Here is a 13,856-nt window from a genome sequence, read left to right as displayed (position 1 = left end):
TTAGCCAAATACTCAGAGTTACTGTATATTTCCTATAGTTGCTGTAAAAAAAAAAATCCACAAACTTAAGGGCTTGAAACAACACAAACTTATTATCGTACAGTTCTGTGATCCAGAAGTCTGACCTGAGTCTCATTCTAGGTATTGGCAGAGCTGTTTTCTTTCTGGAGGCTCGGGGGGACCTGTATTCCTCAGCTTAGGGTCTCCTTCCTCCCTCTTCAAAGCCAGGAAAGGCAGGGTGAGTTTTCCTCCAATCACATAGCTAGGACACTAACTCTGCTGCCTCTCTCCTTCATTTATAAGGACGCTTGTAATAATTTTGGGCCTACTCAGATGATCCAGGATTAATTTCCTGTGTCTCAAAACCCTTAACTTCATCACATCTGCAACGTCCCTATTGCCACGTGGGGTAACACATTTATGTGTTCTGGAGATTAGAATAGGGACATCCCCATGGGGGCCATTATTCTGCTACAGCATTGATCATGAAAGATAATGTGATAGATCAGCATTATGCACATTCTGATGTAATGCACTGAGAAGAACACATCACCTAAGGTTCTTGTCAAATAAATATTTATCTGAATTGAGGGCCTTTCTGAAACAACCGTCCTTCACTATTCAGAAAGGTCAATATTGTTAAAAAAAAAAAATTGGGGAATTGTTCCAGATTAAAAAAGGGAGAATACAGAAACGTGACAACTAAATGTACTGTATAATCCTTGAGTGCATCCTGGGTAAAAAGAAAAAATACAAAAAGTGTTGTTATGACAATTGAAAAATTTGATTATTAACTGTATAATAAATAATAATATTGTATTAAATTTAAATTTCCAGGGTGCCTGGGTGGCTTGGTCAGTTAAACATCTGACTCTTGGTTTTGGCTCAGCTCAGAGCCCCAGAACGAAGGGCTGTCAGCACAGAGCCAGCTTGGGATTCTCTCTCTCCTCTTCTCTCTGCCCCTCCCCTGCTTTCTCTTCCTCTTTCTCAAGGTAAATAAATAAGCATTAAAAAAGTAAATTTCCTAAGTATGATAGTTGTATTGCTTGTTCTTAGGAAACAGATGATAAAGTATTTAAAAGTAAAGTGTTATGATGTCTGCAACTAACCTAAAATGCTTCAAAAAAAGATCAAGAGAAGTAAATATGGCAAAATATTAACAGCTGGTGACTCTAGATCAGCACTGTAAAATAGAAATACAATACAAGGCACATATACAATTTTAAATATTCTAGTAGATACGTTAAAAAGTGAAAATAAAGTGAAATTTTAATATATGAATCCAATATATTTCTAATTGAAAATGTAATCAATGTAAAAATTGTTCTTTTTACTTTTTTTATGAGAGAGAGAGAGAGAGAGAGAGAATGAATGCACAAATGTGGGGAGAGGGGCAGAGGGAGAGAGAGAATAATCCTAAGCAGGCCCAGCCTAGAGCCCAGAGTCCAGGCGGGGCTCGATCCCACCACCTGGGATCATGACCTGATCCTAAATCAAGAATTGGTTGCTCAACCAACTGAACTACCCAGGAACCCCTCAACATAAAAATTATTAATGATGTATTTTACATTATTTTGTTTTTCATATTAAGGCTTAAAAAACCAGCAGGCATTCATCACTTATGGAACATCGAAGTTTGTGCTAGACACATTTCAATGCATGATAGTCACTCGTTGCTCATCTTACTAAATTGGGGAGCACAAGTGCAGATGAAGGGCATATATGCGTTCATTTTCCTACACTTGGAATTTCCTGTAGGTTTGGAATTTTTCAAGATAAAAAGTTGGGAAAAAATACACATTCACTTGTGCATGCATAGACTGTTTCTAGAAGGATATAGAAGAAACTGTTAACGCTGGTTATCTCTGGGAAAAAGAAATTACTGGCTGGGGAAAAGAGAGGGATGGTGATTTTCACTGCACCTTTTTGTCCTGTTGTAGCATATTGTGACTAACCCTATTAAAACTTAAAATTATTCTAAAAATAATATCTGCTTTATCTTTTTATTCAAAACCATACCCTTTGCTACTAAATTCTGGTAATCCCCACTTCCAAGATAAGAGCTCCACCTACCGAACTTGATTTCCTAAAATGTCCTTGATATAGGAAAGAGGTGTGTGTCCTAAAATATAATTAAGTTTAAAAATGAGTTGTGATATTTCCATGTTTAGCAGACCTGAAAAATCCTTTTATCTTCCTGTTTGCATATTATTAAACAAGTGTAGACAAATTTTATCAACAATCTAAACCACCTCTGAGCTGCTGAAGACAAGAAACAATATCCAAGCACAGGCTCACCCAGATTCTGCGGTGGTGGATGCCCGCTGGAACTCACAGTGGCGCCGCGGGTTGTGAGCAAGTTCATTATGAATTTATTTTGTTTTACGTAAGCCTCCTTCCATCTTGCAACGGAGCGGGGTCTCTTGGGTTACATTTGTTCAACTGCAACGGTTGGCACTTCAAAGAGGAGTTACATCCTGTTGCCTTCTGCTCGTATTTCAAGAGGGTTTCTGAATCGAGGATGGGCTGTAAGGTTTCTTTACTCCTCTGGTAATTGCATCATTTCCTGGCTGCGTCTCGAGCATAACGCGGAGAGATGAAGCAATTGCCCAGATAATAACACTGAAAAAAAACAAAAAACAAAAAACAAAAAACAAAGCATAATGGAAACACAGCGGGTGGCAAGGTTTGGTGGATCCGGGTGCAGATGCTGTCCCTGGTTCTTCACTAGGCACGGCACCCGCAGCTCTCTCGGCTTCGTTAGCCTGACTCCCAAGTAAGTAGTCATCATCAGGATAGATACATAGTTGCTTCCTAAGAGGCCACGTGGCCCTTGGGCACCTACAGCTTTAGAGCCCGTGCCTTGTGCCAAGGACGCGTGCGGTGTCCCACCCGCCAAGACAACGTGAAATGCGCTCCGCCAGTGACAACCTAGATTGAGTACAATGTTTAGTGGCACTTAACAAACATCTGCGTGAGAGGGAAAGACAGAAAGCGACAGAGGTTAGATTTAGAAAGAGCAGCTAGATGATTAAGAAAATAATAAAGCAAATTACAAGGTTCTCTAACATTACAGTACTCTAACTTGTGTATAGGCACCGACACAGTCAGACATGCATAATTAGAATGAAATTTCAGGACCTCTTTTCTAGCAGGGCATTCGGAAGAGGATTGGAGTTGGAAGCTCCAGCTTTTTCCCGCAGGGACTGCCTCGGTGCTGGGCTCGGAGCGCAGAAACTGTGCCTCAGTTTTGGAAGCTGAGACTCCAAACCCGAGCCAAGTAGGTGGGGCTTAGAATCACAATCTTTTCTACTGGCCAGATTTACGTAGAGATTTTTAAAGCAGCAAATACACTTCAGTAACGCGCTAAATCAAGCTCCCTGGTGGTCTAGTGGTTAGGATTCGGCGCTCTCACCGCCGCGGCCCGGGTTCGATTCCCGGTCAGGGAAACGCTACTTTTTTCCTACAAACTAAAAAAGTTTTGCGATCTTAACTGCTTTTTATCGCGGATGTGTCATTCAATCATAAAAATTGAATTCGTTTTTAAACGCTATTTGATCTCAGATTTAAAATACGCCTTTTTTTCCAGCCCATGTACAACAGGTTCATTCCCTGCTCCTCCAAGCATCCTGCGGGTCGGTTGCACATAGGAGAATGTAAACATTGGGTTCCACCTGCTGGGGCCCTGGTAGGATGCCTTACCCACATAGGGACTGGAGAGTTGGAAGGGAACAAGGTGGAGGTCCTGTGAGATAAGCAGGGGAAGCCTGGTTAGAGAGGAGGGTGGGTGAAGAGGAAGACAGTAAGCAGAGTGGTGAGTGGGGAAATGAGGTACACTTCCTGTTGCAGTGCCTGTCCCTTAAATAAACTAGAGTGCAAGCACATTGTGGGAGGAGAAGCAAAGCACGGAACGGCCTCTGTACATAATTACAACAGAAATGTCCAGAAGCAGAGCAGGGAGAGCCTTGGCCCCCAGCACACCAGGAACTGGCAAATAAGACAGCCTATCACAGTTGTGTAGGAAATCAAAGGAGAATATGAGTAAGGTTTGATTACGGCCTATTAATTTGGAAAGGGTGCTGGTTGGGAGCACGGCAAAGCAGGAGGCGCTGTTACATTTAGATCTGGTCTGAAGAGGTCATCCAAGTGAACCTGTCCTGTACAGGGAGTGAGATTTTTGAGTAATATTGATAGGTTTTGAGGAGATTCAGCTCTGAGGTGAGAACTGAAGGCCCAAGAGTGGAAATGCTTCCTAGGAGATGATTGAGTGCAGCATAAAGAGCCAAAGTTTGCAGGCTTGACTTCCACTAGAGCAGAACTAAGTAGGGAAGTCTAGAGAAGAGTCAGTACAACAAGTAAGGTTCAAATAAGCCAAAGAAGAAAGAGTCTGGAAATTGCACTGTTATCTTTAATAGGATAAAGCATATTTCTCTTGTTGGTTAGTTTTTTAATGGAGTTTCATTTTATTTAGTCTTGGTGTCATCCTTATTGTGTTTCACCTATTTTATTGTTATTTTTAGTCAAATAAGTACACTTTTCCTAAAGAATATCATCATTTAGACACAGCAACACTGTATCACATTATCTACACATAGCACAAAGTTGCTGCTTTGTAGAGCCAGAATATTGTGCTCAATTCTGTCCTTATGAGAAACGGGGGAAATGCTGAAGGACCATTTGTAGAAATATTCCACATATGAATAGGTTTCTTAAAGGTAAAGGAATAGAAAGTATTTAACCTGCACAGATGAAAGCAAAGGTTATTTGCTGCATACCAAAAATATTTTTCTGGGCTTGTCAAATTATTTAATTTTAAACACAAAATCATCATCCATCCAGGGTTGGGTTGATGCATAACTAAATATAAGGATGCCTGAGAGGAACCAAGGGTTGTGGGGAAAAGGAAGGGCAGGACTTTCACCAGCATCTAGTACAGTGCTTAGTATATGGTTGGTGCTAAATGAATGGATTACTTAATCAATTAAACCAAGAAATAGATTGCTAAGACTTTACTTGAAAACAATCATATATATGTGAAGCCCTCATAATTCTATTTCTGTATGAACCACAGTTCTGTATTTCCACTGACAGAAGTGGAAAAAGAATTAAACTGAGTCAATCTGAATGATATCCACAATTTAATGAGTTCTTTTAGATTCTGAACACTGAACTAAGCACCTGATCTATAATAATTGAGTCAATTCTTACCACAATTATCCTTGCTTTGGAGTTTAGGAAACACAGACTCAGAAAGTTTTGTAATTTAGTTGAAATAACACAAGTGTGTGGGGGAACCAGGATTCCAACTTGATTTGCCCAACCTAAATTCTGTATTCTTTAAGACTCCCCACACTACAACAAATTTTCTGGTGGTACATTGGTATCTTCTTTAGACCAGTTTTTACAAATAGCGTGGCTCATGGGGAATGTTGCATAGAAGCAAAGAGGAATTATATGATATTTCAGGTTCTCTTTTAAAGGTATACTTGAATTCTTTGCATGGCAGATTTAGTGAAAATCAACTCTAGTAGTTTGTGGGGGTTACCAGATTTCAGAGAAATATGTGGAAAACTTTTAGTTAAGATATAAGTTCAACAGCAAACACAGTGTACTTGTGTTTATGGCTAAGCATGTTGATTTGTGAGAGTGTTTTTTTCCTTCACTATTATTTTTATATATTTAAAAATCATAGTTGCCACACCTCCATGTTGATCAATTATTTTATTGACTTAAAAATGACTCTTGTGGGGCGCCTGGGTGGCTCAGTTGGTTAAGCCTCCGACTTCAGCTCAGGTCATGATCTCGCGGTCCGTGAGTTCGAGCCCCCATGTTGGGCTCTGTGCTGACCGCTCAGAGCCTGGAGCCTGTTTCAGATTCTGTGTCTCCCTCTCTCTCTGACCCTCCCCCGTTCATGCTCTGTCTCTCTCTGTCTCAAATAAACGTTAAAAAAAAATTTTTTTTTTTTAAAATGACTCCTGTTTTTTCATCTTCTTCCTTTAGTAAGTAGGCTAGAGAAAAATAGTATTTTCACATTAGTTACATAAAAGGAAAGCAACTTCAATTTAAACCATGGACCTACTTGATTAGCTTTTTCTCCCAACTTATTACTTCCTCTGAATTTCTATACTATATGTAACATAATATATATTATTTTATATTATTTGCTACAGTTTTGTATAAGTTGTGTTTGTGTAAATTCCTTAAGGTCAGAGTTTGCCTTGCAAAGTGATAATCATATCATTAGTTGCTCAAAAATTGTTTCTGTATTTTGGTCTTGGTAATTAGTGTGATGCCCAAAAGCTCTGAAGTGATAGTAAGCCAAAAGTTCCATGAAGGCAGGGTCTTTGTCACATTCATCTTTGCATCCTGTGGGCTACATCAGTACTTGGCACGTAGGAGCATTTCAAATGAGGATAAATGAAAGAATGAAGCAAAAGACTGGAATTTGCACGTCTCAGAAGAGACACAGGTGACTAGTAATGGTTTTAAAAAGTATCAACTTCTTTTGTAATCAGGAAATAAAAATTAAAATAAAAAAGATTCTGTTTACACCCATCAAAGTGGCAAAAATGAAAAAAAAATCTAACAATATCGAGTGCTGACAAGGATATAGAGTAATAGACACTCTTACGCACTAATGGCAGAAGTGTAAATTGGTGCAATAAAATGACTTTGGAAGACAATTTGGTATTATCTAGTAAAGTTGGAGGTTCTCATACACAGCAAGACAATCCCTGGGAAATCCTTTCGCAAGTGCCTCAGGAGATATATAGAAGAATGCTTACTGTGGCACCATCACAGTGGACTCAAACTGGAAGCAACCTAAATGTGCCTCAAGGAACTAAGGGCACCTGGGTGGCTCAGTCAGTTAAGTGTCTCACTCTTGGCTTTGGGTCAGGATCCTGTGGTTTTGTGAGTTCGAGCCCTGTGTTGGGGCCTGCTTGGGATTTTCTCTCTCTATCTTTTCCATGCTCACACTGTCTCTGTTTCTCTCAAAATAAATAAATAAGCTTTAAAAAGAATAGCAGAGTGACTAAATATATTGTGGTATAATCATAAAATGAAACACTGCAGTGTAGTGAAAGCAAATGGATTACAACTCCTCTTATCAACATTATGAAGCCAAGAAAAATATGATTTAATTTTAAAAGCAAATGAAATACAGAATGATTCCATTTTCTATTAAGTCTTTAAGTGCTAAATTAAAAATATTGTTTACTGGTATATATACAGATGGTAAACTAAAGAAAAGCAGGAGAGTGGTCATTCCTGGTTCATGGAAAAGATGGAGGAAGGATTTGGCTAGAAATAAGCAGGAGTATTTTGAAATACTGGTAATGCTCGCCTGGGTGTGCAGAGTTGTTAATTCTCATTTGATTATTTATAACATATATATATTATACTATTTTCCTCCATCAATTTGATGTTTAATTAAAATAAAAAGCAAAAAGGAATGAATGATATGTTTGGGCAAACTTTTGGGGATAATGGCATGCCAGTAATATTTAGTTGAGGAAAATCTCACTCCTTTCAGTAGTTACAGTCTGTAATGGTGCTTTCCTAAGTAGGGAAGTTCCAGGCATTTTGAAAATGATAAATGCAAAAATACACCATAAGGTGGCACCATAGCCTCAAGTATCTCATTTAGGACGTATTTAATCTAAGAAACCCATATTCGCCTTGGCAATGTTGGTATAGTTAAAATCTAGAGTTTATTGTATTCCTAGGGAGCAACAGAGGATTTTTATTCCTTTAGCTTCTTTATTCTCATTTCATCAATTATGCTTGATTTTACTTGCCAATATACTGTGCTATCAGATTAAAGTTTGAGGGAAGCAATTCAAATAAAGTCAACACAACAAGTAAGCAGGTCCAGCTTATGACGTGTCTTCATTCATTCTCCATTCAGTCAGGCAGTCATATATTTGTTCATTTAACCAATGTCCACAAATATTTACTGAGATTTCTTTCTGTAATACACATATGTCAAAGAGGCCCTGGAGACTTAATATGAGCAAAACCAGTCACTACCATTGGCTTTTAGCATGGTGGTAAAGACGGGCAATAATTATATAATCACAAATTTAAATTGCAACTGACAGATTCTATAAGAAGTATGTGATTCTACACTAAGGCAGTTGGAGATATGAGCAGAGTATTCCATCTGTTGAGATCTGAAAAATGATGAGTTATCTAGGTGAAAAGGAGAGAACAGAACGTTCTGAGTAGAAGGAACAAATTCAAGTCCTGGAATCCGGAGAGAGCAAGGAGAATGCCAGGGGCTGAAGGAAAGCCATTGCGGCCGGATGGCAAGTCAGAGGTAGTAAAATAAGGTGAGAGGGGCCTAAGGAGTGGGCAGGAGACAGATCTTGCATGGCTTTAAAGCCTGAGATTAAGGATTCTGTCTTCATATTAAGAGGACTGGAGAGCTACAGAGAGGAGAGTGGGTGTAGTGGCCTAAAGCCCATGCCCTGTCACTGGTAAACCAGTAGCTTTAGCAGTGTCTAAGAAACATTCTGCCCTAGGTGCTGGATAGTGGCACAGCTCTGTTCACCTACGTCTGTGTGATTTGCTTTCTGATGGTGAAGAACACCATTTAAAGACAGTAATATAATTTCAATCTCAGCCATATTCATTAGATTCAAGATTTTTCTTCTAAAGAAAGATGACTCCATTGTATTTATTTTGAATCAGTCTAAAAACCATTGTTTTTGAAGACAGAAAGCATTAAAGCATGATTTCTTAACAAACCAATAGACCCATTCAGCTCATTCATAACAAAATAAAACCTTTCATGTCTAAAATATGAAAGGTTTGAAAGATGGGTACATGGATGACTCAGTCAGTTGAGCATGCAACTCTTGATTTCAGCTCATGTCATGATCCCAGGGTCGTGGGACCAAGCCCTGCTTCAGGCTACGCACTGATGTGGAGCCTGCTTAAGATTCTCTCTCTCTCTCTCTCTCTCTCTCTCTCTCTATATATATATATATATATCTCCCTCTCTCTCTCTCCTCCTTCCCTCTGCCCTCTCCCCTGCTTGTGCTGTCTCTCCCTCTCTAAAATAAAAAAATAATAATAATAAAAATAAAGCTATGAAAGAAAATGTTTATGGTCATATTGTCCTAAAAAGAACTCTGTATTCGAAATCAGATCTGGGTCACATGACTGTGGGAAAGGTTATCTAATTTGGCTGGGCCTCAGGTTTCTTCATCTGCAAAATGAAGCATTGGTCTAGGTTATGTTCTTCTAACCCTGAAATTTTGTAAATCTGCAAATATATTTATATAAAGCAAAATGTACATGCAAATAATTTAATACAAAAAGAACAGGTGTTGGGCAACTACCTTGGTATGTATTTGAATAAAGTTGTGTGAATGGGGCTGAATGAGACTTATTTTGGGTCTTAAGACATTTAAAAAAAAATTTTTTTTTTTAACATTTATTTATTTTTGAGACAGGGAGAGACAGAGCATGAACAGGGGAGGGTCAGAGAGAGAGGGAGACACAGAATATGAAGCAGGCTCCAGGCTCTGGGCTGTCAGCACAGAGCCCGACGCGGGGCTAGAACCCACAGACCGTGAGATCATGACCTGAGCCGAAGTCGGCCGCTTAACCGACTGAGCCACCCAGGCGCCCCAAGACATTTTCAATAAACTAAATTTTAATAAGCTACACTACCATTTATTGATAGTGTTCTATGTACCAGATCTTATGAAGATTATGTCATTTAATTCTCAGAAAATTCTTGTGAAATAGATGTTGTTTTTAAATCCTGTTTTACTAATTAAAAAACAAAATTTACACAGATTCAGTAATTTGTCCAAAGTCACACAACTAATACATCTGAAGACCTATCTTGATATATCCAACTTCAGAATTTGTCCTTTTAATCATCATACTATTTATTATATTCCTTAAAGAACTGAGATTTAAAAAAATGACATATATATTAAGTAGAGATAAATTTGTTATTATATATATGGATTTCAAGTTATTTCTAAGTGATCCATTGAATAAGTACAGGAATTTTAATAAGCTCCCACATCTTACAACAAACAAAACTGCTTAATAGACTTCATTTAACTCATGCACTATCCTAGATATGGCTGTCAAGTTGCACTATTAAGCAAACCATCTCCTCGTTAATATGTTTTTGCTGTATCCATAAAGGATATGCTTACAGAATTTTAACACCTCAGCTATACATTTTAAAGAAACAAACAAATAGCTTCCGTCATTTTTCTTCCTATGTCATATCCTGATGACAAACAATGGTGAACTTTGTTTCTCCTTTAGTCTCAAGCTCCTGATACCCAGAGCAAGGAAGCTGCCTGTTGGACCTTGTTTGGAGAAGTGGCTAAATGCATTTATATTGAGTTATTGCTCCTGTGTTGTTTTGTCTGTGGCTCCTGCTCTTGGGCATACTCAAGGTTTCATGGTCACATCAAAGGCATTGTGTTCTCTGTTGTGAGAACTGGTCAGTGTTGGTCAGATAATTTATCGTTTTATTGCTGGGACCCATTCTGATGATAGTCATGCTCAGTAGGCACTTGGTGTTTATGTCTGTTCCCTCAGTGCAACACATTTGCCTTAAGCCTGCGCTTCAAGAGTCAGCTGTGATGAACTTATGGGTATCTTGAGGGTGGGGGTTCTTACTGAACCTTCAAAGGGGGCACATGGCCTATCAAGCCTCCTTACTGTAGGGGTAAAGGATGTTTCTCATCAGAGGCAAATCTTGCCCACTGAGCTTACCTGATGGTCACCAGGCTATATGTGGGTTTGGTGATGTTACCATCTCCAGCCATTTGTACAGTGCTGTGCTTATCTTTCTGACAGAAAGATGTCAAGACAATAAAATAAATTTAGCAGTGGCTGCTTGTGAGACAAAAATTTAAAAACGGGTGCCTTGCTTAGTTCCTGTTTAGGAGGTGGCGTGTGACTATGACAGAGAAATGTGTTATGACGAGAGTAGAATATGGTCTGTGTGCGTCTGTGTTTTCCCCTCCTGACTGTGAACAAACACATCTCTGTCATCTTGCCAGACCTCAAGAGAAGACTATTTAAAGCAGGAGTACTGGGGCAGACTGGCTAGGATAGGGGAGAGGGCAACCATTGCTGGCCCAGGAGAAAGCCTACACAAACAGCTACACAAAGAGCTAGTTGGATTGTTTTGGTGCGGAAAAAAAAAAAAAAAGGCATTTATGTGCTCTGTAATTAGGAAAAGGGTTTAAAAAGAGGTGATGAAAGATCTTGGAAGCAGAGTTTCACAGTATGGTAAATAATATTCAGCTTGATAGCTTATAATCACAAAAGGCAGGGTTAACTCAATTAAAATACTTAGCTCTTTTATATGAGTTTTTGAGCAATTTAAAACTAACTTTTAAATTTTAAGGTTTAAAATTTAAATTTTAAAAATTCCCTTATACAAGTAAAACATTATGAATAATAGCCATTCTTTGAGAAATACTTTTTCTTCCACATGAGAAAATGGGACTTTGTTATCACTGCGGTGAAAACGCAAAACTACAATGCACACTTAATGTAAGAAACTTTAGAGTTAACTTGCCAAAGATACTCAACCTCATTTTGTCCCTTAAAAAAAGAAAAAAAAAAGCTTACAAGGCATTCTATTACATGCATATCCATTTCATATGCATGAATCTCTTCATTCCCACAGACTAACAGAATGACAACTGAGGTCAAGGAAACAGAATATTCAATTCCCAGAAGACTAAGAACTTAGAGGCATATAAAAATGTCTCTAGTTATAAGATTTTTTAAAAACTGTACCCATATAAACTCTTAACTGTTATGGAAAACATGCTTAACTGTAGGCCAAAACGTTTAGGCTAGTTCAAAATCCCTTCCTGTTAATAATTTACAGTTACAGTGGATGGGTTACTGGGCAAGTCTTCCTAGGCCAAAGGAAGAATGTGGTTTAATGACATGATGACCTGGAATGTATAAGGATTCAGAATGATCCAGCATTCTCCCCCTCACCAAAAACCTATCTTTTACATCCAGTAGAAGACTGAGGTATAACGTTTCTTTTCAAACTCAATTTTCTCAGATATCTTTTTTTTTTAAGTTTATTTATTTTTATTTAAGTAATCTCTGTCCTCAATGTGGGGCTCGAACTCACAACCCCAAGATCAAGAGTAGCATGCTCTTCCAACTGAGCTAGCCAGGTGACCCCAGATACCTTGTCTTAATACTTCACCATTTTACTTCACCTTTGCCATCACCTTGAATGAGATTATAGGATATTCTTTGGTAGACATTACTGAGGGTTAAGGTCACCAATCAAGGTAAGGTAGGTATGACCTGCTTGAAAGTTGAAAGTTAAAACTAGGAAACTGCCAAAATTATTTCCTTTTATGTTGTACAATGGAATAAAGTGGGGTTATTATTTTTTTAATTCTTTCATATATTAAAAGGGTAAGATAGGGGTGCATGGGTGGCTTAGTCGGTTAATTGTCTGACTCTTGATTTCGACTCAGGTCATAATCTCACCGTGGTGAGATCAAGTCCCCTGTCCAGCTGTGCCCTGACAATGCAGAGCCTGCTTGAGATTCTCTCTCTCCCTCTCGTTCTGCCCCTCCCCCACTCCTCACTCACGGGCATGCACATGTCCTCTCTCTCCCTCTCTCAAAATAAACAAACATTAAAAAGAAAGAAAAAAAGCATAAGATGGTAGAGGCTTTTATGCTAATACTATAGACAGATTTACTCTTATCAATAATCCAAAATGATCCCAGGAAGGTTGAAATATTCTTGGTTAGTCTGAGGCCAAAAAAGCAGTGTCAAAAGCCATAGCCCAGAGGTCAAAGGTATGGGCTGAAGAATCAGACAAGCCTGGGTTGAGTCATAGCTTAAACTGCTAGTTGCAACCTTGGGCAATCAACCACTTATTTTTCAAATCCTAATATGTAAAGCAAAGATAATAATATATGTGCTCTATAGGACAGTTATGAGGCTTCACTGAGACAACAGATTTCACACACTTAGCATAGAGCTTAGCACAGAGAACAATGAACAACATTTGCAGTGAGTATTCAAGTTTTGTCTTTCTTAGATCTGTGACTTAGGTTGGCCTGGTTCTGTCAGTTACAGCAGAGGACCCAATTCCCTGACCAACTCCATTCCTGTCTGTTCCTTTCAAAAGAGAGGGAGAAAGTACCACCTGGTACCTAGAGAGCCATTTCTCGTATGCCTTTGGTCCCTCATACAAGATTGTGTATGCAAGCTAAGGGGCTTTTTTTCTTTTTAAATTCTCCCATCTGAGTTCAAAGACTTATCCTTCCAAAGAATATGAGCTATAGTCACAGTTTATGATGTCATATTTGCTGTAGCATTTTGTTTTAGTTGCTGAAATATTCACAACCTCAGTTATTGCTTAGATCTTAAAAGAATTACAAGGGGAAGTCAAACTCCATTCTTCAGTAAAACCAGAACTGGGAATAGTCCCACTGGGCAATAAAAACATGAAAAGCTAAAAATACATCTATCTTTAGATCATAAAGCTTACAAAATTAATCCACATTCTTAATTTGACTAGGACCCTATCCTGATGCAGTTTGTTTTGTTCTAATTCTAGAGAGAGAGTGTGAGCAGGGAGGAGGCACAGAGGGAGAGAGAGAATCTTAAGCAGGCTTCATGCTCAGCTTGGAGCCAGACTTGGAGCTCAATTCCATGACCCTTGGATAATGACCTGAGCCGAAATCAAGAGTTGGATGCTCAACTGACTGAGTCACTCAGGCACTCCGGGGTATTTTTAAAGTAAACTACTTAGCCACATTTTAATCTCTGTACATCTCTAGCCATGGATTTTTAAACTTGTACTTAAGTACACT

Source organism: Puma concolor, chromosome B2 (genome assembly GCF_028749965.1).
Source record: "Puma concolor isolate L17-30 chromosome B2, mPumCon1.1.hap2, whole genome shotgun sequence".
NCBI lineage: Eukaryota > Metazoa > Chordata > Mammalia > Carnivora > Felidae > Puma > Puma concolor.
Note: the sequence above shows the minus strand (reverse complement) of the source record.